The sequence below is a fragment of the Podarcis vaucheri genome, assembly GCF_965113315.1.
Source record: "Podarcis vaucheri genome assembly, chromosome: 4".
Lineage (NCBI taxonomy): Eukaryota > Metazoa > Chordata > Lepidosauria > Squamata > Lacertidae > Podarcis > Podarcis vaucheri.
In genome coordinates, this window is record NC_138762.1 from 95577361 (window position 1) to 95604257 (window position 26897).

Consider the following 26897-nt stretch of genomic DNA (forward strand, 5'->3'; position numbering starts at 1 on the left):
TTTGGGTTAGCCCTAGAATTCAAACCGTTACCAGAAACTAGAGGCTTTCTTAGGTAAAACAGCAGCAGCAGCCACTGTAGCCCTTAGACTTTCCGGTATGGAACAGGCAGACATACTGAACCAACAGGTGAAAGAAGGATTGGTCTTGCTGCTGAAAGATATGCAAGGAAACAAAACAATGAGCTGCAGAAGCTTGAGTTCAGCACTGAACACACTAGACTTCTAAATGAGAATACAGTGGTACCTGGGATTAAGAACTTAATTTGTTCTGGAGGTCCGTTCTTAACCTGAAACTGTTCTTAACTTGAGGTACCACTTTAGCTAATGGGGCCTCTTGCTGCTGCCAGAGCACGATTTCTGTTCTCATCCTGAAGCAAAGTTCTTAACCCGAGGTACTATTTCTGGGTTAGCAGAGTCTGTAACCTGAAGTGATTGTAACTTGAAGCATCTGTAACCCAAGGTACCACTGTAGAGCTTACTTTTTTCTAAAAATGCACAGGATGCTTCTGTAGGGTGAGAAGATACAAAGGAGGGGTGTTACCATATGACTTTATTATTATATAGAGCGTGGTGTGTGTGTGTGTGTGTGTATTCTTACTACTACGTGCCAGGCTTTACTTCACAACATTTCTACACACCTATTAAAGTGTGCATGTGCCAAGACCTCCTTTAGGAAGCACCACTCTGCTTCCATGGGGTCATCTCAAGTGATGATTATGATGATGATGATTTAAATTCCTATACCTCTCTTCATCCAAAGATCACAGGGTGGCTTGTAAACAAAACCACTATATATATATCTCATAAGAAGAATTTGAAGAGTGTTTGAATTTGATATCCCACTTTATCACTACCTGAAGGAGTCTCAAAGTGGCTAACATTCTCCTTTCCCTTCCTCCCCCACAACAAACACTCTGTGAGGTGAGTGGGGCTGAGAGACTTCAGAGAAGTGGGACTAGCCCAAGGTCACCCAGCAGCTGCATGTGGAGGAGCGGAGACGCGAACCCGGTTCACCAGATTATGAGTCTACCACTCTTAACCACTACACCACACTGGCTCTCAAATAATAATAGAAACAGATAAAAACAATACCCCACAGAGAGAGAGAAAGTTTTTTTTTAAAAAAAAACCAAACACATAATTAATGCAGAACATTAAAATATGAAGTTGGTTATTGAAAGATGTACAAAAGTTGAGAAGCACTCAGGGGTGTAGCTAGCTGCTCCAGAACCTGGAGCGGTGGGAGTGGGGCGATTCACCCATGGGGCACAACGGCAAGCTGCCCACGGAGTCTGCCTGGCAGACACAAGCCCCATGCTGCCGTTTTGGGCAGTGTGGGGCCCTGAGCCACCACGTCACTCCCAGGAGAGACATGTGGCTTGGGCTTGCTGCAGGCCAGGCACCGCGGCAAGTGCCACCCCTCATGGTGTGCCATTTTGTCACCCCTCAGGAAGGACATCTGCGGCAGTCTGCACCCCACTTCCTACACCCCTGGAAGCACTCTCTCAGGCTGAAAATCTCACCCTTAGTGGATTCACATTTTTAGTATAGTCTATATGATTTTAAAGAAGGAAACTATTCACTAATTTATTTTCATTAGAATGTTATAGTCGTTTCTCAAATACCACATTTCTGTAAATTTGTCAGTGTTGTGTAATTGTCCCTGCAATACTTCTCTCTTTCTATCTATCATCTATCTATCTATCTATCATCTATCTATCTATCTATTTATCTATCTATCTATATCTTCATCTGCATCTCCCTCGGTGTTTAGATATTACAGTTATGAATCCCTTCCTGTATTGTTTCAACACTCATTGGCTGATTCTGCTCTCCCCAGTGGCGTAGCGTGGGTTGTCCGCACCCGGGGCAAGGCAAGTAATTTGCGCCCCCTAACCCGTGGATTTGCACCCCCTAACCCATGGATTTGCACCCCCTAACCCCCAGATGTTGCGCCCGGTGCGGCCGGCCCCCCTGCACCCCCCCACGCTACGCCACTGGCTCTCCCCAAAATGTATGGGTATAGTTTATCAGTCAAAACTCCTTGTGATTACTGATTATAACTTTTTAAAAATTGTAATTGTAACTGTACATCATCACATTTGTGGGTAATCATCACACATCAGCCTATACATATGAGTATTTTGAGTATGGCCTATATTTGTGGTGTCTGATAAAGGTTTGGCGACCTAAGTATTTTGAGTAGTCTGTTCTATCTTCCCTTGATAGATTTGTATCTTTTGATTTGTACCCTTGAACAATGTCTACTCTGGGGCAACAATAAAACTTCCAAAGCTTAACTTTTAACCTGGGGAAATAAAATAAAAAAATGAAGGGAGGTGCAGAAGATAAACACAGCTGTCAAAATGTCTGATTTACTGTTTTTGTCCACATAGCGCTGCAATTGAAGAAGTAAATTTTGCCTCTCTTCCATCTGATACAATGTCCAGTGCAACCATCATAAAGCAAAAAGTGAGGCGCTAGGGACAACCAATTAATCAAGAAAATATATTGTACACATAGAAGAATTGAAACACGGATAACCTGTCATTTAGCCCGTTTCAAAAAGCTCCATCGTGAGCCATATACCATGCAAATCTGTAGAAATCTGCATTACATGATATGTTGGTATATATTTTAAAGAATTATAGTAACCTTCAGGCAGCTTTCCAGTGCTGATTAAAAAAGAGGGAAAGAATCGCTTCAGAGAAGTTTGTGAAAAGTACATTCTGTTCTTGAAAATCTTACGTTTCATAGACCGAAATGAATCTATAATCCAACATAAACAGTGTGTGGCTACCCATGCAGATTTTCATCACATCTTTAAGAAGGGCCCAACTTATCCAGCCATTTTAGAGAACAATTGGGCATTGTGTGGCTAATTATTTAGTCGGTTGGTATTGTATCTTTACTGCCAGGGAGAAGGAGAGAGACTTGTGATATTTTCTGTCTCAGGTGCCAAATTAACTTGGTTGGTCTCGGATATGATGTATCTTCACTTAGGATGGGCACATTTGCTGTTCTGCCTTAGACAGCAAAATGCATTGGAGAGGCCCTGCTAACAGTGGTCAAGAGAACTGAATTTGAGGTATTTGTCTGTTCTGCAGTGGTTACAACTTTCTGGCCTAACTGCATATTATAACCAGAATAAATACTGAGTATTTATTTCCAGAAAAAGTTTGCAGTTAAGCTGCTTTGCCAATATCAACCTTCCAAGGCCTTACAGGTCTAACTTCATTCCTGAGAGAAACACAATTAAGCCTTCCGAGCAGAACTTAGCCAATATTTAATGTTAAAACATATAATGACAGCTGCTAACAGAAGTGTCAGAACTTCAAGCATCCTGATGGCATGTATAATAGTTTGCACTTGTTCAGTTTCCAGCCCCATTAATGGTATCTAAGTACAAACGAATCACTTTCAAAACCTTAAAAATGATGTTTATGTGCCTCCTCAAATTGTTTTGCTCATAAAACTCTGAGCTGTGCAAGTGTCCGTGTGTGAACTTATAAGGCTACAGGAAGAACCGACGCAATAAAGCATGTATATAAGTTTTTATCTTGTCATTAAAGCCGTACAGGAAGCTTCCTATTAACTAGGCTCGGAAGCCTTAGGGGCCACAGAAATTTCATTAATTGCATATTTAATTAGTGCTTCAGAGTGTCTTAACAAATTGTCTGTTTCTCTCCAAAACTTTCCCTCATACTTGTGCTGAGCAGAACAAGCTGAATTTTTTGTCCTCGAGTCCCTAACTCCAACCTTCACTTCAAAAGAATAGCAGTGAGCAAGCATTATTTCATTGGGAGGGGAAATCAACGTGCCCCGACACCGGGAGAAGTATTGACTTTCAGGTAAACATGAAAACTTTAAAACAGCAAGCTTTGAAATCTACAACAATTTATTGTTTGCTGACTAGTTGGCTGGCAGAGGAGGGCGATTATAGAGGGAAAAGAGGAAAAGGGTTATGTTTGGCTTCTGCAAATACATAATTTACAAAAGCTACAGTTTATCCAGTAGGCTGAAGCTGAGGTGAGTGGAAATATGCACATAAACCTTTTCTTTTATGTCCATGGTAAAACAATGTTGACAACAGTAGACGGTGCTATTTATGGAGACTTGGCTCTCTCGCCTGAGGAAAACTTCACCACCCAGTTATGTCTCCCTACCATTGCTGAATTGTCCCTTTTGCAAGGCTATTTGACAAAACACTTTCCTGGAAACAGCATGTTGTTCCCCTTCCCTGGGGGTTCTTTGTCTCACTGTAGAACTGAACAGCTCTTCCACACTTAGCACAGCACCTATGCACAGATTACTTATGGATGGGTGAGTTGTGCTCTGCAAAGAGAAAAAAACTTCCGGCAAAAATAAGCAATGGATCTTGTGTGTGTGATGATAGATACAGTGGTGCCCCGCAAGACGAATGCCTCGCAAGACGAAAAACCCGCTAGACGAAAGGGTTTTCCGTTTTTTGATGCGCTTTTCAAGACGAATTTCCCTATGGGCTTGCTTCGCAAGACGAAAACGTCTTGCAAGTCTTGCGATTTTTTCCGCTTCCCCCCTTTTTCTAAGCCGCTAAGCCGCTAATAGCCTTTTAGCCGCTAAGCTGCTAAGCCTTTAATAGCCGCTAAACCACTAATAGTGCTAATCCGCTAAGCCGCTAATAGAGTTGCTTCGCAAGACGAAAAAAACGCTAGACGAAGAGACTCGCGGAACGGATTATTTTCGTCTTGCGAGGCACCACTGTAGATAGATGATAGATGATGATGATAGATAGATAGATAGATAGATAGATAGATAGATAGATAGATAGATAGATAGATAGATAGATGATGGATAGATGATAGATGATTGATAGATAGATAGATAGATAGATAGATAGATAGATAGATGATAGATAGATAGATGTGTGTGTGTGTGTGTGTGTGTTGTTGTTGTTGTTGTTGTTGTTGTTGTTGTTGTTGTTGTTGTTGTTTTAGTTATACCCCACTCATCTGGCTGGGTTTCCCCAGCCACTCTGGGTGGCTCCCAACAAAATATTAAAAACACAATAAAACATCAAACATTAAAAACTTCCCTAAACAGGGTTGCCTTCAGATGTCTTCTAAGAGTCAGAGAGTTGTTTCTTTCCTTGACATCTGATGGGAGGGCGTTCCACAGGGTGGGCACCACTACCTGGTTCCCTGTAACCTCACTTCTTGCAGTAAGGGAACCGCAAGAAGACCCCCAGAACTGGACCTCAGTGTCTGGGCTGAGAAATGCAGGTGGAGATGCTCCTTCAGGGATAAGACTTCTTACCTGCCCTTCACTATCAGGTCCCAATTATAAATATAAGTAAAACCATCCCAAATGAAAGAGTGCATACGCTCTAACAATTCTCTGATGAAAATAGGTGTGTCCAGTGCTATTTTTTCTAGAAAAAAGGGTGCTCACCATGAACACCTCCCTCGTTCTCTTGGAACGGCAATGGCGCCTACCTGAGAGGTGCCACAACTGAGTTCCACCGACTTCCAGATGAAAAGAAGCCCTTGGGATGTCCTATTCCATACCCTCCAACATTTCTCCAATGAAAATAGGGACACCCCAAGGAAAAGTGGGGCCTTATGGGATCAAATCAGAAACTGGCACAGCTTCTGCAAATCTGGGACTGTCCCTGGAAAATAGGGACACTGGTAGGGTCTGTCAGTATAAATTCAGCAAAAGGGATGGGTAGCCCTTTAACTGATGACAGTCAAGGTAAAGTTGTGCACCTTCAGCTTATGACAGAAGTTGTGCAATGAAGCTGCTAGATGCACCTCTGTGCAGAGGAAGCCCCACTATGTAGGGACTTCCCTCTCCCAAGGCACTGTTCCCCACACTTCTGAAGGTGATAGACCTACCAAGAGAGCACCCAAAAAGGTTAGCAGGGATGGAGATGGTCTTTCAGATATGTGAGGCCCATGACATTTAAACACTAACGCGGCCAGAAAAGTACCACAGGTAAGTTTTAACAGAAAAGTACAAAGAACTATCCTAGCTCAGAAAAGTATGAGGCTAGATCTTAATGCTTAGTGGTTATGTATTGCTTGCCCCACTCCAAATGTTCAAAATGTTTTGCATGCATTTCCTTCTGCATGCAAAGGGATGTTACATCTTGCTTAAAATGTATATAGGAAGTGCAGTGTAAGCGATGGAAGTCAATCAATGAATTTTTTAAATTATTTTCATCTTGAGATATTTGTAGAATAAATTTGGAAGAAATTCTTCCAACTTTTCTTCTTCTTTTCTCTTCTTTTCCTTTTTTCCTTTTCTTCTTTTCTTCTCTTTTGTTCCTTTTTTCATGTATATGTGCTTATTTGAAGTGTATATGTGTGTGTATGTGAGTGTATGTATTTGCAGTGTTTTGCTTATATTTTGTAACAACTATGTTAAATAAAATAAATAAATAATAAGAATAAAGGAATGTTACATCTTAGTGATAAGAGCCAAGACTCAAAAGATTGAGATTGATATAAATGTGCTTGCTGTTGAGTAAATGTGCTTACTATTGAGTAAAACCCGCAGAACACAGTAGGACTTGCTTCTGGGTAAACAGGTACAGTGGTACCTTGGGTTAAGTACTTAATTCGTTCTGGAGGTCTGTTCTTAACCTGAAACTGTTCTTAACCTGAAGCACCATTTTAGCTAATGGGGCCTCCCACTGCCGCTGCGCCGCCGGGGCACGATTTCTGTTCTCATCCTGAAGCAAAGTTCTTAACCCAAGGTACTATTTCTGGGTTAGCGGAGTCTGTAACCTGAAGCGTCTGTAATCTGAAGCATATGTAACCCGAGGTACCACTGTATAGGATTGTACTGGCAGTGGCTTCAGGGCTGAGCTCCGAACAATCTCGTAGCCCAGCCTCGTAACAACTCTGAAAGGCTGTGTTTAAAGTAGTGTTCAACTTGTTTAGAAACTGGTGCTGAAAGTGTGCACACACATTTCTGTTTTCCCATGATATCCATTGTAGAAGGTCTTTTCCTTTAAAGGTGCTTTCCTCTTTTGCAGAACTCTCCTTTCCCAATAGATGCATCTGTCTCTGTTTCAAAGGCATGTTCTTAACTCGCCTGTAAGAAACGCCATGCTCCCCTTCCCTTTGTATTTCTTTTCTGCAGCTTCTTTTGAAACAGCACACCAAAAGGGAAACCTTGCTGGCTAAGAATTGTGGGACCCTTGAGGGTAAGGAAATGAAATAAAACATATCCAGTTTATCTCCAGTAACTGATAAAAATGAATGGAGAAAGTTAGAGGCAAGTCTCAAATTATCTTTCCCCACCATCCCTTTCATAAAAGATTTCTATCTCCAGACTCCATTTTGTAATGCTAAGGAAGAAGAAAGAAGCCCACCCTCCTCCATCTTTACTGATCAACATTGCTTACATTGCTTAAAATGTTGAACAGATTTTAAAAAGCAGAAGTTACTCTGCTTTACGGCTGACTCTTAAACTCACAGCTGCACTGCTTGCTTTTCTCAGTTATTTATTCATTCCAGATGAGTGAGAATCTGAGGAAGCAGAAACAGGGATCAGTTCTGGTCCTTCCTTCACCATCAGACAGAATGTTGGTGGACAGAACACTCTCTTATAATCTGGATTAACAACACGAAGAGACCCATCAACTGTCCCTATTTGAGCAGGATATTCCAGAATTACATAAGCAATCCCAGCTTCGAACTGGATCTCAGGATGCCCATGTTGGAAAAACGCCCTGGGAAGGCTGCCAACTTCCCAAGTCTTTGGAGTGTTTCTCCAGTGGTCTTCTCTGGCTGTAAATCTTCCTCAGTCCAGAGAGACCAGTAATAAGCGACCCTTCTCTCCTGAGAAGAGCATGCCAGTCTTCTGGTATATCATAGCAGAAGAAAGACTCAGTCGTAGTTCTAAACTACTTTATTTACAGTCTTATATATACAGAGACTCCATCAGTACATCTGTGCTCTCTGAACACCAGTACAGAACTGCGACACATACAGAAGTGAAACCAACTTCCAACAGTACTCAGAAGGAAGAGATAAGACAGACTTCCTTTCTCACGCTCTCTCAGACACTCACAGAAGGTACACAAAAACATAGTACCACTGCTGGAGCAGCTCAGATAGATAAAAATCCTAACAGTCCATTTGGGCTCCCGCAAGAGTAAGGCCCCAAAAGATGCCCAATTTTTTTTGGGGGGGGATGCTCTCACGCAAGTCACCTGGCTCCCACAGGAGCATGAGCTTGGAAGATAGTGTCCCCGTTTTCCTCTAGAGCAGCGGTTCTCAACCTGTGGGTCCCCAGATATTGGACTACAACTCCCATCATCCCTGAGCTCTGGCCTTGCTAGCTAGGGGTGATGGGAGTTGTAGTTCAACAACATCTGGGGACTCACAGGTTGAGAATGGCTGCTCTAGAGCATGTTGGAGGCTATGCACACAGGGTGTTTCCAGATTATCACCATTTTCAGGTAGGATGCAAGGATACACTGGAAAATTCAAGTTGTACAATGAGAGCCGATGGCAAGGTCTTGCGCAACAACCACACTTCTCCCAATAATACTACTTTTTGCGATAAAGAAAGTGATGGGGGAAAGCCCCGGAAAGTGTGAGATAACACTTGCTTGGATACAACAGCATTAAATCTCCCTGCAAACAATTCAAAGTGAATATACATTAAGCAGCCAACATAATTCAATCTGCCTGCAAGCAAGTCAGCAGTAGAATCCTATCCGCTGTTGACCAAGAAACTTTATAAGCCTTCAGGTAGGTAATGTTTGACCAGTTGAAGCCGGCTGACATAGAAGACACCTCCATTTCAAACTTTTATCTGCCATGTAGCCCTGTGGATCAAAGATATGCAGATATAAATAATGCATTCTCAGTCTCAGACATTTGCCATGTGAGAGATTGCCTCCATGAATGAACACATGAAAGGGCAAGGAGAAACTTCACCTTACCTGGTGATCCTTTAATAAAAGGTTAGTTCCATGGATGAAACATTCTTTCATAGAAGATTCATCTGTTTGACAGGTGTGCATGTTAGAAACAAGGAACAATAAGTGAATTGCACAAAGTCCAGATGCTGGGCCAAAATAATGCTTCTTCCATTTTCGTGATGGCATCCATTTCCTGTGGAAGCGGGGAATAGATTATGAGTTAAAATTAGTTCAACAGAGTGGGGCCGGGGTCACCTCCAGGCAAAGTGAGGCAGATATTGAGGGTTGGAAGCAGCACCCGGATCAGTTGATATTGAGCACCCAGAATCATTCAGCTCTGCTTGTCCTGGCTCCCTTATCTGATCTGCTACCACAAATGGAATGGAGGATACTATCCTGTCACCACTTCTGCCGTTAGATTCAATTGCCAATATGGTTGGTGTCGTAGTCTCATTGTTGAGCAGCAACGCGAAGAGCTCAGTGGAGTGGGCGGCCAGCCAACCAGAAGAGTCTTTGGGGTGTACTTGCCTGGAGGCAGTGTCAGCATCCAAAATCATGTCCAGTCCTAGGGTCTGTTAGTTTCTGTTTGTGCCATTGTGCAGTTGCTTGGAGTCACAGGACTCTGTTTACATTCCAGGGATTCCAGACTGCTGGAAGTCTCACAGAATACAGGAGACAGATGTGATGTTTACTGGTTTCCTGTTCCTTTGTTTTTCAGTTGCTCTCTGTCTTTCACAGAGAGAGGATGTATTTTCTTTTCTGTCTGCGTAGTTAGAAATAAAGGCTTTGCAATGTAGCCCATAATCTTGTCACTTCTGCTGCTTTGAAACTCTGCGTAATGGGGACATGCTTGGGGTCTTATCAGAAGAAGAAGAAAAAGAAGAAGAAGAGTTTGGATTTGATATCCCGCCTTTCACTCCCTTTAAGGAGTCTCAAAGCGGCTAACATTCTCCTTTCCCTTCCTCCCCCACAACAAACACTCTGTGAGGTGAGTGGGGCTGAGAGACTTCAAAGAAGTGTGACTGGCCCAAGGTCACCCAGCAGCTGCATGTGGAGGAGCGGAGACACGAACCCGGTTCCCCAGATTACGAGACTACCGCTCTTAACCACTACACCACACTGGCTCTCTAGTAGCTCTCAGAGGCTCAGGTCGTTAATTATCATTGGAGGAGAGAACGGAGGCAATTCCAGAGGAGTCGCTCGGTCGAACGCAGGCTCCGACACAGCAGTTCACCTGGTCAGACAGTCCAGCTGTCACAGAATCTCGTGATCATGGGATCAACGGTCAAGCCAAAGCAGGCAGCAGCAAGGTAGGGCCAAGGACTATAAGTGTTGTTACCAGCATCTATTTGCGTGTTGAGTCCCACAGTTGCCACCCCCCAAATAATCCGCACTTCACACGTCAATTTTTGTTTGGGTTTTTGGCATAATTTTGGCCACAACTTTATTCAAATACAAATATGTGAGTGGTTGCTTAGGCACTGGTTATAACTATCTGTCCACGCCCTCAGGGACAGAGCTGGCATTCCGGACACCAGCGGAAGCCAGAGGCATTCCGGACACCAGCGGAAGCCTTAGTGGGAAACAAGTATTGGGTGAGCAAATGAAGCTGGGCATCAGTCCCTCACTACTCACCCTCATGTTCCTTTGGGGCTTGCACGGCCCAAGTCCGATGCCAGGGACAAGGACGAAAAGAATGGCAAGCCCCTGGATTCCTTTAACGGAATTCCCTTCGCATCCTTTGGAGGGGTAGGCACTTACCCCTCCAAGAACCACCTTAACCAATGCCTAACCGCCAACCTTACAAGTTGTGACGATTTGCTACGCAGTAGGCGAAAACCAATGGCACCAGCCAATCCGCCAATGGCAAAATTCCTACTGTGCCCCCGCACCAAGGCAGACGACACCATGACAGGCATAGCAAGGTCAAACGAACAGGAAAAACCTCCTATTAAAGGGAGGGAGGGCGGGTGATCCGAAAGCAAATGGCCAAGAGGAAGTCCAACCCCTGGCTCCCTATATTTATAGACTCTAACCCCTCCTCAGAATTTTGCAACATACGGAACTCCCCAGCAACCCAATATTAACCCTTTAGCAGGCTTGGGTTTTTCCTCAAATCTACCTAGCCAAGAGAAGGTGGCATGTTTCCCCAACCGCAACCCGTGCTCTCTGGTTAGGGAGAACACGCTTTGCGTGTTGAGTCCCACAGTTGCCACCCCCCAAATAATCCACACTTCACACGTCAATTTTTGTTTGGGTTTTTGGCATAATTTTGGCCACAACTTTATTCAAATACAAATATGTGAGTGGTTGCTTAGGCACTGGTTATGACCACCTTAACCAATGCCTAACCGCCATGGAGCCTCAAGCTCACCGCCAAACCACTCACAGCCCCAGCCAAGCCCTCAGCTTAGCCACCACAGCACCTAGCCAAGCCTCGTTCCCAGAGGCAGAAAGGTGCACCCCATCAGCCCTAAAAAGGGGCGTAGCTTGAAACAGAATCGCCGGATGGGAAATCACATCACCATCCAACTCAAAAATCTTCTTAGCCACCGCAGAATTAATGCGTTTTCTGGCCCTTTCTGTGGCTGCAGGGCAATGACTGCCCACCCAACTGCGGCGTTGCAGCAGCTTAGACCAAAATAATTTAGCTGATGGCACCAATGTTCGCAGCATCTCCAAATCACTTAAAATTGCAGCACGAAGTGAGAGACAGTCCACGGATACCAGGTCGTTCTCACCCAGCTGCACCACAATAGCCGAGGGTGGCCCTTCCAAAAGCAACTGACTCCGAATCCTCGGCAGGAACTCCGACCAGCGCATTCCCCGCCTGGACAGCCACGACAGCTGCACATGTGGAGGGAAGCCGAGACCTGGACCCAATCTGGACTGACTTGCTGCGACACGAGCCCAATGGATGATGCTGTGTCCCACCAACCAGATGCGAACAGCCGCCAGACCTGAGATAAACAAAACAAACAGCATAAGATTCCGAAAGTATTAACGGACATAGCCCCGAAAGGCATCCGACTTCCAACGCCCCAAATCCTTTATTCTAGCGGCTGACAAGCCCCAATGAGCAGCCGTTGTAGCGGCCCCAATTCTGAAGGAGTGAGGGGCGAAACCATCTGATGTGCCGTCACAAGCGATAATCGCTTTTCGCATCACCTGCGCAAACTGGTGTCTCGTCAGGGGCGACCCATTTTCATGTCTAAGTAAAGGCCCATCACTCGTGAGGCGTACTGCTAAGTACTTACTGACATCCTTTACCGGGCAAGGGCCTGTTTCTCCCGTAGCCGGGAGACGAATGACGGCACCCCTACCTTTCTGATCAGTCTTAGAATTTATGACTGTGATTTTCACTTCTGTGGGGGTTAGCTGCACATCCGTGAGCAAAAGGCCCCTAGAACGGCCATCCCTATTATTTTCCAACACCAGTTCGCCCACTCTCAGAGCACCAAAAAAGGCAATAGAAAAGGCGGCCGAGAAAAGGCGAGCCTCATACCCAGACCAGCATACCACCCGCAGTTTCTTGCGCATCCTACTCAACAAATCAAAAGAAATGGGGCACCGCGAGGCTGGCTGGGACGGACGAAGTCTGCCCCAGCCCTCAAGGGCCCTGCGGACTATATACTTCGCACAAGGGTCCTTATCATAAAATGTCTTACAGAAAAAGGCTATGGCAGCCGCCTGTATCTTAATGGTCCTTGCTGCCCACCCAAACTGAAATAAATGGGCCAAATACTTCAACACCTGCGAAGAGGTGGGGGGAACACCCTCTAAATTGGAGGTTGTCTGGCGCATGAACGTCAAAAAATCGGTCCAAGCCTTTGTGTAAGACCTAAGAGTAGAAGGAGAAACCGAAGCCGCTACTCCCTGCAAGACTAATTGCTGCCAAGGTTCCAGAGATGATTCGGGAAATATTCCGGACGTATTCGTGCCTCTGGAACCAGAAGTCTGAACCGCTCCATCTGAAAACGGGACAGAGCATCAGCAATATCGTTAGACACCCCAGGGATAAAACGTGCAGAAAACACTATATTATGACGTAAACAATGCAACACGAAAGCCCGCAATAAGGCCGCCACCCTGGGAGAGCGTGATGACAGTTTCGCCAGCATGCTCACTACCGCCTGATTATCGGTCCAGAAGCAGACGCGACGGTTCCTGAATTCCTCGACCCACAAATGGACCGCCACTGCAATGGGAAAAAACTCGAGAAATGTTAGATCCCGTGTGATTTCCCCACCCTGCCACTCAGGCGGCCAACGCTCTGCGCACCACCGCCCTTTCCAGTAAAGACCAAAGCCCAGGGAACCAGCAGCATCTGATTGCACCTGGAAATCATTATGCAAGTTTAGCGTATCTTGCCATAATGACACCCCATTGAATTCCTCCAGGAATTCCAGCCATATGGAAAGATCGGCCCTCACCTCCTTAGTAAGGCGCACCCTATGATGAGGGGCCCTCAACCCCACAGTAAGGCGAGCCAGGCGCGAACAGAAAGGGCGCCCAGGCGCCACCACCCTGCATGTGAAATTTAGATGTCCTAACAATGACTGAATTTGCAGCAGAGATACTTTCTTCAACGGGAGCAGCTCCTCTATGACCTTTTTCAAGGCCACCAGCTTGTCCATCGGCAAACTAGAAGTCTGGGCTACCGTATCCAACAGGATACCCAAATATATAAGCCGAGTAGAAGGACCCTCAGTCTTTTCCGCAGCAAGCGGAACCCCCAGCTCCTGCGTAAGGTCAGCAAAGGCCCACAGCAGCACCGAGCACTCACCAGTATCGTGGGCCGAGGCCAATAAAAAATCATCCAAATAATGCGTGACCCCGCCCAATCCTGTTTTAAATTTAAGGGCCCACTCAAGAAAAGTGCTAAATGATTCAAAAGCAGCACAGGCTATTGAACAACCCATAGGCATAGCCTTATCCAAGTAATACTTGCCCTCGAACTGAAAACCCAGTAACCAAAAATCATCCGGATGAATTGGGAGAAGGCGAAATGCCGACTCTATGTCGCATTTTGCCAATAGGGCAGCGGGGCCAAACTTCCTAATCATCTTGATCGCCTGATCAAGAGATGCATACTTCACGGAGCAAAGCTCCGGGGGGATGACATCATTGACTGAAGTGCCCCGGGATGTGACAAATTATGAATCAAACGAAATTCACCCGGAGCCTTCTTTGGGACAATACCCAAAGGGGATACATGCAGATTATGAAAGGGAGGGACATCAAAAGGACCGGCCATCCGATGCAAGGCCAGCTCTTTTGCAATCTTTCTGCGAGCGACATCTGGTAGCTCACGAATCGATTTTTGGTTAGACGGATTCCGTGCCACGGGAGGCATGGCTACCGGAATCTGGAAACCAACTGAAAAACCATCCCTCAAATAACCTGCAGCAGTCCTGTCAGGATACGACTGCAGCCAAAGTTGCAGGGCCGGCAGCCGCACAGGGGTATGAGCCATGGTGGACAAGAGCTCATTTTCCTGTGCCTGGGGCAGAAGCGAGAGGGGTGCTTTGCTTGGGGGTTTGCTGGGAACCCCCTTTTCCGCCACGAAAGGGCCGCCGATTGCCAAAACAGGAGGAAGAGGGATGCGAGCCACTGCATTTCTCGCAAATATGGGCGTACCTACACCCCTGTCGCTGACAAGAACCCCTATTATAATCCCAGCATGGGAAGCGACGGCTAGCCTTAAAGGCCCCAATCTTCGGTTTCTGCTGCTCCGTAGCTTTCTTGTCGATGAGTGGAGCTACATGGGTGGTCCACACATCGAGATCCTTACGATCCCATCGCGCAGAAGGGATCCTAGCAGCGCGGCGCCTGAAGTTCTCATCATATTTTATCGCAGCTTTTTCACCAGCTTTGGTGAAAGCCGAGCGAACAATAGACAAGTAAACTATCAAATGAAGAGATCTCCGTGGGTAAGCCGCTACCACTACTCCAGCAAAGACCTGGAAACAATCGAGCCAATGCTCGAAGGTCCTGTCCGCCGAGGGGGTGCTCTGGCGCTTCTTTGCCGACTTCCCTCCCTCCTGGTCCTCAGAAGGAGGAGCCAATTTGAAAATGTCCACAAAACGGCCGTTCAGAATCCTGGACCGCAGTCTTGCCAACAGATGCAAACCGGGAATAATGTCCCTTGCAGAATTGGTAGAGACTTTAACGTTAGGTACCAACGCTCCATCCCTACACTCTTGGACCGCCCCATACTTTGCACGGTGTGAGTTGGCTCTCCGATCCCAAGCCCACCGAGGCAGTCCCGAGGCCGATTCTCCAAAGCCCCAATAAAGTTCCCTGGAATCGCCAGTCTCATCGTCAGAGCTGGAGGATGACGTACTAGTATAAGAAGAAGACGATTCGCCCCTCCTTCGCTTGGCATGTTTTCGAGAAGACCTTCTGCGGCGACGTTTCCCACCCGAAGACCTCCTGGCAGGAACCGGCAAGTTATCTTCAATGGAAGACTCAGAATCAGGGCTCAGCTGTGCTGCACCTGGAGCTGCTTGAGGAGAAACAACACGTGAGAGGCCGGAACCCGACGCCACCTCATCTGGAGATTGGATGTGCACACCTCGGCGGGCGGAACAGCCATGAGGTGCAGGTAAGTCGCGGGGCTGGGCTAATTGGGAATCAGTCCTCAAACCCCTAGATGATCCGTCTCTCCCATCTTCACTAGATGACGGTGACGCTGGAGACGACGCCACCACATGGCGAGGACGCCTGCCAGACGTTGAAGGCTGAGCAGAGCAGTGTTGAAGGAGGCCATCCATCTGAGCTGCGAAGCGAGACAAGGCCACCGGATTGCCGGCCATGCTTTCCACCAACGTTTGCACCCTTCCCACTGGTTGACTCGGGGCGGGAGAGCGAAGCGCCTGCGATGGACCTCTAATAGGTCGTTTTGCACCAGAAGCTGTGCCGGGGCGAGCAGCAACCTTCTTAGGAGCCATACCTGCTATATAGAATCAAATGAGAATTAACCACTGGAACAGACCGGCAGCACTGGCGGACACCAAATTTTTAATATAGCACCAAGTGTGCTAGTATCCCAAGGTGAACTATACTATCTATCTATCTATCTATCTATCTATCTATCTAACTAACCAAATTATATATTATAATTATATATTTGCTGTTTATTTATTCACGTATTTACTTATTATTATTATTTAAGAATTTAGTATTTATTATTTAATATGTTTTAATTATTTAATAAGACACTATTCTTTACAATGAACAGTGGTTGAAACAGCATAAATTGCATGCACTTCACACCTTTTCCAGCAGGGGGCACCCGCCAGCCCCAAGCTAGCACAAACCAATGCAGCGCTCGGACGACAAACAAGCTGCAACGCCCAACTCGTCCACCAGGGGGAGTCAGACTAAAAGAACGGCTGCCACCACGAGGAATTCCCCTCCCACTATGGCGCGCCGCTAACGCGATTAAATTAAGCGGGCAGGGGTGCAGGCCGCGGTTCGCGACCACGGGAACGCGGCCCTGGAGTTTTCCGCCCACAGGAGGGGGAAGCCGTGAATAAAGAGGCCTGGCCTCCAACCAATCGCGCCGGCTCAGCGGCGCTAGCGCCACCGGGGCCGAGCGCCCGCCCCACTCACCCTCGGCGCTTACGCCGAGCGGCCTGTAAAACTGGACGGGAATCGGCTTCCAAGCGGCGCCTCCCGCACACTGTAGGCCGAAAAGGCCCCAGACGCCGCCGGAGTTGAACGCAGGCCCCCACTCTCCAGCGGCTTGCGTGCCGGGCGGCCTGCAAGGACCTTCCCCACGTGGCCCTATAGCAGCCGGGAAAGACGCCTACCTTCCGCAGCGGACGAAGCCGCAAAAGGTACGACGAAAGCTATTTCTTTTTATTTTTTGTTTAGATTGGGGAAGGGGCTCCGGAGCTCCGTGGGACCCCGGTAGGCCCACACGGCTCAGGAGAGGGGGGGTGAAGCGGAGTGGAGGTGGGGGGATGTTGTTTATTAGAGCCGGGCCCTGGCGGTCGCAGGCAGCCGGCGGCGGGCGTCCCGAAATTTGGGGAAAACCGCGATGCCTAGCCCGAGGCAGGGCCCGGCAGGCCAGGGGGGGGAACCCACCCTCTAGCCTTTCTATAGGCCCCTTCCTTCTTTTATTGCTTAAAATAAGAAGGGACCGAATAGTGAAAATAAAGGGATATAGTTAAAAGGAGGGTGGGGGGGAGGAAACGGGAGGGAGGGGGATGGGCGAGAAATCAAGTAAATTCAGGGCAATTAACAAGAGAAGGACGATTGGAACAGCAAACTAACTAGGCCCAGCAAAACCGAAAGTAGAAAACCATACAACCGACTCAACGCAGCTCCTGATCCGAAAGCAAACGGCCAAGAGGAAGTCCAACCCCTGGCTCCCTATATTTATAGACTCTAACCCCTCCTCAGAATTTTGCAACATACGGAACTCCCCAGCAACCCAATATTAACCCTTTAGCAGGCTTGGGTTTTTCCTCAAATCTACCTAGCCAAGAGAAGGTGGCATGTTTCCCCAACCGCAACCCGTGCTCTCTGGTTAGGGAGAACACGCTATGCTGCTGGAAGCTATACTGAAGAAGGCTGAAGCCAGCTGGTTCTCACCAGTGACTTCTCCTCTGTGTCCTTGAAGGCTGATGAGCTGCAGGTGGAGTCACTCCCCCTTCTCCCCCTTCAGGCTGCTGTTCAGCAGGCAAAACTGCCTCCTTGCCCATGACAGTTAGTATCTATATGACAAATGGGGAGTGGGTGCAGTCTTGTCCTTCATCCCAGGCAGCAAAAAGTTTGGGGCTGGTTCAAGGGAAGCTTACCATGTGGCAACAAAATGTTGCAGCCAGTCTTTCTCAAATTAAAACAATAGCATTGCCATAACTTCAGGCAGTGTTGGAGCTGCTGTACACACCAGCAGTCCAATAGTATTCCTCACTGAGAATAGCCCAGTGGGAATGTTCCTTCACACAGTGATGTATTGTTGATCCTAGAACTGGCTACCTGGAGTAGAGACAATTGTTGTTAACAATTTAAGAAATGCTGACTGCAGCCCTTTAGGACTTTATATCTATATGCAAAGCCTCCCCCCCCCCTCAAAACATTATTCTGATCAGTTGAAGACCACAAAATTCTTTGGGGGATGTTTGCCCCCCCCCATGCCCAAAAGTATGGGGTGAAAACTTCAGGCCAGCACTAGCAAAAATATATACCAAACTATTTCGCAAGTTTTTCTTTTTCTCCCCCCCCTTTTCTCCTTTCTCTTTTTTTTTTTTTCCTTCATGGCAAGCATAATACAAGGAAGCAGATATTACTTGGGCTTATTTTCTTCTTACTTGGTTGCAAGGTGTAGAAGTTCCCTTCAAGAAATTTTTTTGTACAGTCATTCATAAGGCTGGGGAAACTTTGTAAAGAGGAACATTTCTGACAGGACCTGATCACATGGCTATATATTAAGCAGCAAGAGACAATTCGTACAAGACTGTGAAAATTCATACAAGACTGAAATAAGTATTTGAAGCAGGAATCAGTAGACAACAGCTTTCTCTCTGACCATGGCTGCACCACAAGAGCCAACCTAAATTGTAGTCTTTCTGCCACATAGCTGGATAAAATGCTCCAAAACACTGTTCCATTTAGCTTAACATTTTGGAGATCCTTAAACCCCTTTCCTTCTTTTGATAGTCTTCAGCTAAACAATAGGAGGACAATTAATAGCTTCATCTGATGCATATCTGCCCAGAAGGAAACCCCACTGAGTTCAATGGGACTTTCTCTTAGGGGAGTGGGCAAAGGATTGCAGACTTGGAGGGTCGAGTTATAATCAGTGGATTAGATTTAACAGGGTGGAGTGGGGGGCGGGTCAGATCCAAAAGTGGTCACACATCCAAAGGTGGTGGGTCTCCCCACCTGCCAGTCACCTGGCATGATGATGATGATTTATTAAATTTCTATACCACCCTTCAGCCAAAGAGTCCAGGGTGGTTCACAACAGAAAAATACACAAGAATACAAAATATATAATAAAACAAAACAAAAACCAATAAACTCCCTCCTCTCTTGATATGATTTTTGGAAAAAAGCCACCCGTATCTGAAGTGCTTTCCTACATCCCTGTAGATTCACACTCAATGGAAATCAGAAGGGTTGGCATTTAGTACTGAATTTAAACAGTGACTAAAGCAAACTTTGCTGGAGAGAAACTACTAGGAGCATGCTTCATCACTTCTGATTGATCTTTGGCAACAGTATCTAGCAGTAAGAGGTGACACAAGAGACATTTCTAATACATTGCGCATGGTGTGGATTGAGAAAAGTTCTTCTCCCTCTGTCATAACATGAGGACTCGTTGACATCCATTGATGCTGAATCTTGGAAGTGTCTTTTTTTCCTTTTTTGAATAAAAGTTTTATTAATTTTCAATACAATATACATTTAATACCATATCAAAGGTTTATCACAAATCATATATTATGGAGTTCCTTCAGCTTTTCTGCCAATCATCCGTAATTAAATCTTAGTTAGACATTTCCTAAATTTAATACTGCCTTTTTATATGCCTTCCTAATCTTATTTTCTTTTTTACAATACTCCTCAACCTTTCACACAGCTTCTTGAAATCCCACAAACGTTGTTTGTTCATCACATATATTTTTCAGATATTCTACAAATTTTCCCCAGTCCTCAATGAACTTATGGTCTCGTTGATATCTGATTTTCCCAGTTAATTTGTCCAGTTCTGCATAGTCCATCATTTTCATTCTCCATTCTTCCAGGGTCAGTAATTCCTCCTGTTTCCATCTTTGGGCCATTAATATTTTTGCCGCTGTAACTGCATATTGGAAAAGTTTACAGTCCTTTCTATTTATTTCATTTCCTACTATTCCTAAAAGAAGAGCTTCTGGTTTCTTTACAAATGTATATTTCAACATCTTTTTCAATTCATTATATATCATCTCCCAGAAACCCTTCACCTTCTTACATTCCCACCACATGTGGTAAAATGTCCCTTCTTGAATCTTGGAAGTTTCAAGAAAAAGTACTTTTTCACGCAGTGTGAGGTTAAAGGATAGAGCTCGCTCCCAAAGAAGGCAATGTTGGCCACCAACGTGGACGGCTTTAAAAAAGGATTAGACAAGTTAAGGGAGGATAACAGACCCTCCAAGTGTCTCTGCTAACCTGGGACAGTCCCTGATTTACAGAAGCTGCCCCAGTTTCTGATTTGATCCTGAAATGTCCCGTTTTCCCTTTGGATGTCCCTATTTTCATCAGAGAAATGTTGGAGGGTATGCATCCATGGTTACTAAGCCTAATGGGTTTCTCCACCTCCATGGCTTCTGAATGACACTCACTGGGAATTTTGCTGGGGCCCCACAAACATCTGGTTGGAGAAACATCTAGGAGAAGATGATGTTGGACTAGATGGGCCATTGGCCTACTCCAGCAGGCTCTTCCTATGTACTTCTGTTCATATACACTTTTTTATTATTCACATCTGCCAAAACCTTCAGTATAATTCTCAGAGAATTGTTGGTGACTTTTTAAGCAGATCATAATCCCATTTTTAACATCCTTAGGATCCCTGGCATCTTTCTGGCTTTTGCTTTTCACTGTCACTGCGAAATATTATAATCTTGATTCTATGAGCCAGTCTGTAAAGGCTAGTGGATGTGGAGGATTATACTTTAGTTCAGAAAAATAGCTTTAGTGGTTATATAATGCCAACAGCATAGACCGTTGTCAGCCTGTTCCTAGCTTTTACTTTTTATCAGAGAGTCAGACCTGTGTCGTTTTATCCTTTACCATCTTAACTGCTCTTTATTTTTCGCCTCAATTTTATAGACTTTAAAATATTTATTGCTGAATGTCTGTCACCATCTACAGATAATAAAAGGACCCCCTCCCTTGAAATCTTGGTCCACTTTATTTCAAGTTGTTAAAGATAAGGTTTCTGTTTAAGGGAAGAGGACATAGATTTTGATGAATGCACCCTTAGGAAGTCAGGACAATGAGTAGCTTCAACTTCCAGTGCAAACCATAGGGGATATTTAGCATCCTGCAAGTTGCTTGTAGAATTCATAACATTGGGAGGGTGCTCCAGCAATCTCATTATTGCTGCAATAAAACAAAAATGGGACCACAAGAGAAAACGATTATTTTGTATTTCCAACAAAGCATTTAAATAGTCTCATATATCTATCAGGGAGTCTTCTAGCTGAATTCCTGCTGGCAGTTTTCTCTGCAAATATAAAATCTTGCAAGTATTACCAATATTTTTTGTGGGGGTGGAGGAATAGATAAACAGGAGTGGAGAAGTTGAATGTAAGTTAGAATTCAGGAGAGAAATATTTTACAGCTGTGCTTATATTAGCTTTCCATTAAATGCAGCAGCGACTGGTCTAAAGTATTAGCGGAGAGCTTCAATCTCATTTCCAAACACAAGAGGCATTTTATAACATAATCTTGCTAAATGTATGACATTGCACCTTTTTATCACTTTTGTGTTTGGTTAAACCTCCTGGTTGTAAAGAGGTGACATTCAACAGTGGTGTGCTTTATATTAGATGGCAGGTGTGGGAAGTAGCAGAAAAAGAAGGAATTTTAAAAATAATTTGATTATGCTGCTAGCCTCTGCATGTAGGCTCAGAAGTTAATGGAGGTAGATTGCCAAAGGTGTCAGCTAAATTGAAAGAAAGAAGAACCAACTCGAAGATCTTTCTGCAGCAGGATTTCTATCTATCTATCATCTATCATCTATCTATCTATCATCTATCTATCTCTATCATCTATTTATCTATCTATCATCTATCTATCATCTATCTATATCTATCTATCGATCTATCTATCTATCATCTATCTATCTATCTATCATCTATCTCCTGGCAGCATTAGTAGACCTCAAAATTAGTTCTATGAAAATGGGATTTCTTTTTTATTGGGAGCAAATGCAGCCTAAAGAGCTAGAATAGCCTTCCCCAAATCTGGTGTCTTCCAGACATTACTGGGTTGTAAATCCCATTAGCCCCAATCGGCGTGGCCAATGGGCAGGGATATTGGCAGTTGTAATCTACTTGAGGGCACCAGGTTGCAAAGGGTTGGGCTGGAGTGACCTACGTGGATCAATGAGACTTAGGTTTGTGTCCCTACATGAGCTTGGGCCATTCACTATCTCAGCATCATCTACCTAATAAAGGTACTGTTTTGAGGATAAAATAGGATAAAGCCTCATCCATCTATTCATGCACTGCTTGGTCTCTCTCTCTTGGCAATCACTCGTGGCAGAGTAAGATTGTCTTCCATGAATGCAGTCTTAGTGGTGTGTCCGTAGGAGACTGTGGAGGCCAATTCTGGATCCACACATCTTTGCACAGTGGGGACATAGGTTTCTGGGTGGGACTTGATCACGGTGAGGATTTCCCAAACATGCCTTCCTCTTAGCTTGTTTCTGCCTTTCATCCTGTATTTGTGGTCCTTCAAAATCCATGATGCCTTTGGTAGAGGCTATTCTCCAATTGGAGTGTTCGCAGGCCAGTGTTTCCCAGTTGTCCAGTGTTTATACTACTTCTTTTTTTTAGATTTGCATTGAGAGAGTCTTTGCACCTCTTTTGTTGACCACGAGCATTAGGCTTTCCATTTTTAAGTTCGGAATAGAGTAGATGCTTTGGAAAACGATAATCAGGCATCTGAACAACATGACCAGTCCAACAAAGTTGATGTTGAAGAATCATCGCTTTGACACTGGTGATCTTTGCTTCTTCCAGTACTCTGGCATTAATTCGCCCGTCTTCCCAAGTGATGTGTAAAATTTTTTGGAGACACCGTCGATGGAATTTTGTCCTGTATTTGTGCTCCTTCAAAATCCTTGATGCCTTCAGTAGAGGCTATTCTCTAATGGAGTTTCCCAACTCTGCTTGGCACTCTTAGGAAGACAGGGTAGGTGGATGAAAGGGTGAGAAATAAATACATATTGACAACTACACCACAGTTTACAGAAGTCAAGCATCCATTCTGGCAAAATATCAGAACAGGAGAGGGGCGCAGCAAAAAAGGGGGGGGTCATAAAGTGTAACCTAAAAGAAGCCTTGTGCAACCATTTAAAATGTAGTCACTGAGCCTGTGCAGGCTCATTCTAGTTTCCAAGGGGACTTGTAAAGAAATGGGAAAATCTATCTGAGGGCTAAATACAGAGATGACTCACATAGTCTCTGTGTAGTGACAGCATGCTTTGAATCAAGCCCTTAACTGCCTGCTTACATTCACTATGAAGAGGATATGCAAAGCATTCCCATTCATTTTGTGTGGCTCACAGAACATCTTCTGGATGTCATGTGCCTAATATTGCTAAGGAATATGAATGAGTCAAGGATTTCAGCTCAGTCAGGAAAGGTATATCTGCTCCTGTGCCCATGCAGCTCATGTCCTGCACTCTTCCATAATCCACACTCCCTCTTTCAAATAGTGCCACAGCTGCCAATGCCATTTTTAATGCATGGGTGGTGTAACAAACCTATTTATTTTCACTGCTGAAATTTGTGCATAAATAAACACAGCATCTGTAGATACAGCAAACATATTCTTAGAAATGGCCCCAAGATCAGCCTCAGAGTCATTTTGATTCCAAGCAGCTGCTTGGCAAACCAAAACCGTCCAAAACTTCTGAGTTAAAAAATTTCATGCTCTTTCCCCCCACCCCCCAAAAATATGGTTCTGGGTACCTTGGAGTTATCTGAGCATTAAAAATTGCCTTTCACACTTTAATGAAAATACCTATATCTTTTTTCCTTACTCAGATACCACAAGAACAAGTTCATTTTTTAAACTCTGATCCTCGAGTGTTTGTAGTCCCAAGTAAGGAATACATGATTTGAATAACAAAATCAATAAAATATACTGAGACAAAATAATGCCTTCTGAATGCATAGTCTGTTGAGTTTCCTTCTCAAACAATGCATTTTTACAGTGGTACCTTGGGTTAAGTATTTAATTCGTTCCGGAAGTCCGTTCTTAACCTGAAACTGTTCTTAACCTGAAGCACCACTTTAGCTAATGGGGCCTCCCGCTGCTGCCACCATGCTGCAGGAGCCCGATTTCTGTACTTATCCTGAAGCAAAGTTCTTAACCTGAAGCACTATTTCTGGGTTAGCGGAGTGTGTAACCTGAAGCGTATGTAACCTGAGGTACCACTGTATTTCTATTTTCTGTATCTGCATGTGCAAATGCCTACACACATTTTATATCCATGTATTAGAAATATCAAAGCCCATGCCGTTTGTGAGCAATTTATGGTCCACAGTAGCACAGCAATTCACTAAAGCAGTTCATTCCAGAAGAACAGCAACTCCCATGACCTGTGAGTGGGCTGGAAGCAATTTTCGCCCATATCTTTCCAGTCTAAAGGAGCCTCTCTCAATTCTGGATGGCAAACTAGCAGACGAATCAAACATGATGACCCACAGAACTAACAAAGATGCAGAAGAAACATTTGCTCCTTGACAAATCTCCTACTTCTTTTTCTACAACAGGATTTCAACTTGGTAAAATGATATTGAGAAAAGATGGAGCAAGGCTACATTCCATGCGCCCTTAATTGAGGGTGAAGTCCCATTGAATTCAGTGGAACTTATTCCTAGTGAACATTCACAGGACCAAGCTGTATGTTACTCAACATCATTAGCTGCTTGCAATTTGTGCCACTAAGACTTTGCAGACCTGCTCAAAAACTCAAGAATGCAATTTAACCATCTTAAATTAGTGCATGTACATCATAACTGTAGCAAAGGCCATAAACACCTCTGGAGCATTTGGTGGAAATAACTTTGAAGTGAATATTACTTCATGAATTTATAACATTCAGATCTATAGTATAGATCCATAGGCATCTATCTAGACTAATAATTTCCTTCATAACTCTCTAGGGTGCATGGTAATTTACTAGTGTAATAAAAGAATCAATATTCACACTGGCATACATATTAGCTTTAATTGTTATAAACCTGATGGGAAATCAGCTTATACATTGATAGTGAAAATGAAAACCATCCGTTAAGGATGCATGTCATTATGAATAGGGCAAAATTTGTGATATAGGTCTCCAAATAAACTAGATATGCTATACCCTTATTTCAAGGAATTTGAACTCGGCTCTTGGTTACACGTTGTCAGGTACTTCTGAAGTGGTTAGACCAAGGGCTGATAGGAAAACATCAGAGTGAAATTCTACAGTGTAGTGTAGTGGTTAAGAGCGGTGGACTCGTAGTCTGGTGAACCGGGTTTGCTTCCCCGCTCCTCCACAAGCAGCTGCTGAGTGACCTGCGGCTAGTCACACTTCTCTGAAGTCTCTCCGTCTCACTCACCTCACAGTGTGTTTGTTGTGGGGGAGGAAGGGAAAGGAGATTGTTAGCTTCTTTAAGACTTCTTTAGGGTAGTGATAAAGCGGGATATCAAATCCAAACTCTTTCTTCTTCTTCTTCTTCTTCTTCTTCTTCTTCTTCTTCTTCTTCTTCTTCTCCTCCTCCTCCTCCTCCTCCTCCTCCTCCTTCTCCTCCTCCTCCTCCTCCTCCTCCTCCTCCTCCATTGTCCAATTACTTTGACTTTATTCTACCATCTGCTAATGTGTGAGATCCATGGTTAAATGCCTCTTGGTGTTTTTACTTTGACCTTAAAAAGCAGGGAGCTCTGTATTTGATTGGAAGATCATTTAAGCCTGTTGTTCAGATGAAAAGGGGTCCCTGGAGCAGCTTACAAACAAAGGTTATAAAATAGGACCTGCCCTCAGTTTTATGCTCTGGAAGGCATGTCACAAAAGGAAAAGGCATTGAGGGGAGGAGGGGGGAAGACTCAGGCACGAGTTTTTAGTTACATTATTCTTGTAATATCTGCTAGAATAGAGAGATAATAGAGAATCTGAGAAAGGTCCCCAAAGTTTCTGCTCTCTTAGCTGAGTCAATGGAGATCGTACCCAAAGTCCCAGTTTGGGCAAGTTTGCCCCACATTGGGCGAAATATTCCTGCATTTTAGGGGTTTGGACTAGATGATCCCCCATAGTCCCTTCCAACTCTACAATTCTATGATTCCACAAAATAACACTGAATCCAAGCCCATTTCAAACAGAGAGAGCAGGAAAGGAGTGGGAAAGACTTCAATTTCAGGGAACCCATGCTGAGAACATTTTAACTACAATTTTGTGAACGGAAATGCAGCCATATTCATTCATTTATTCATTCATTCCGAGTACAGTGGTGCCCCGCAAGACGAATGCCTCGCAAGACGGAAAACTCGCTAGACGAAAGAGTTTTCCATTTTGGAGGTGCTTCGCAAAACGAATTTCCTATGGGCTTGCTTCGCAAGGCGACAATGTCTTGTGAGTTCCTGCTGGTTTTTTCCCCCCTTCCCCCCCTTTTTCTAAGCCGCTAAGCCGCTTATCAGCTGATCCGATCAGCAGATAAGCCGCTAAAAGCAGCTAAAAGCCGCTAATAGCGCTAATAGCGCTAAGCTGCTTATCAGCTGATCCGATCAGCAGATAAGCCGCTAATAGCGCTAATAGCGCTAAGCTGCTTATCAGCTGATCCGATCAGCAGATAAGCCGCTAATAGCGCTAATAGCGCTAAGCCGCTTATCAGCTGATCCAATCAGCAGATAAGCCGCTAATAGCGCTAATAGCGCTAATAGCGCTAATAGCGCTAATAGCGCTAATCCGCCAATCCGTCAATGGGCTTGCTTCGCAAGGCGAAAAAACCGCTAGACGAAGAGAATCACAGAACGGATTCTTTTCATCTTGAGAGGCACCACTGTACATATATGCTGCCTTCCAGGGCAATGCCCTCCGAAAAGCAGCTTGCAAAAGATAATTAGTTTTGTGTACATAACAGGGTAATTTCCCTTCATATGCATAGCAGGGACTCCAGCTAGAGCCGTACTAAGACACAATGGAGAAGTGCCCACGTGTTGCTTCCTCTCCATCTGATGCCCACAGCAATGGCAGTTGGTAGCT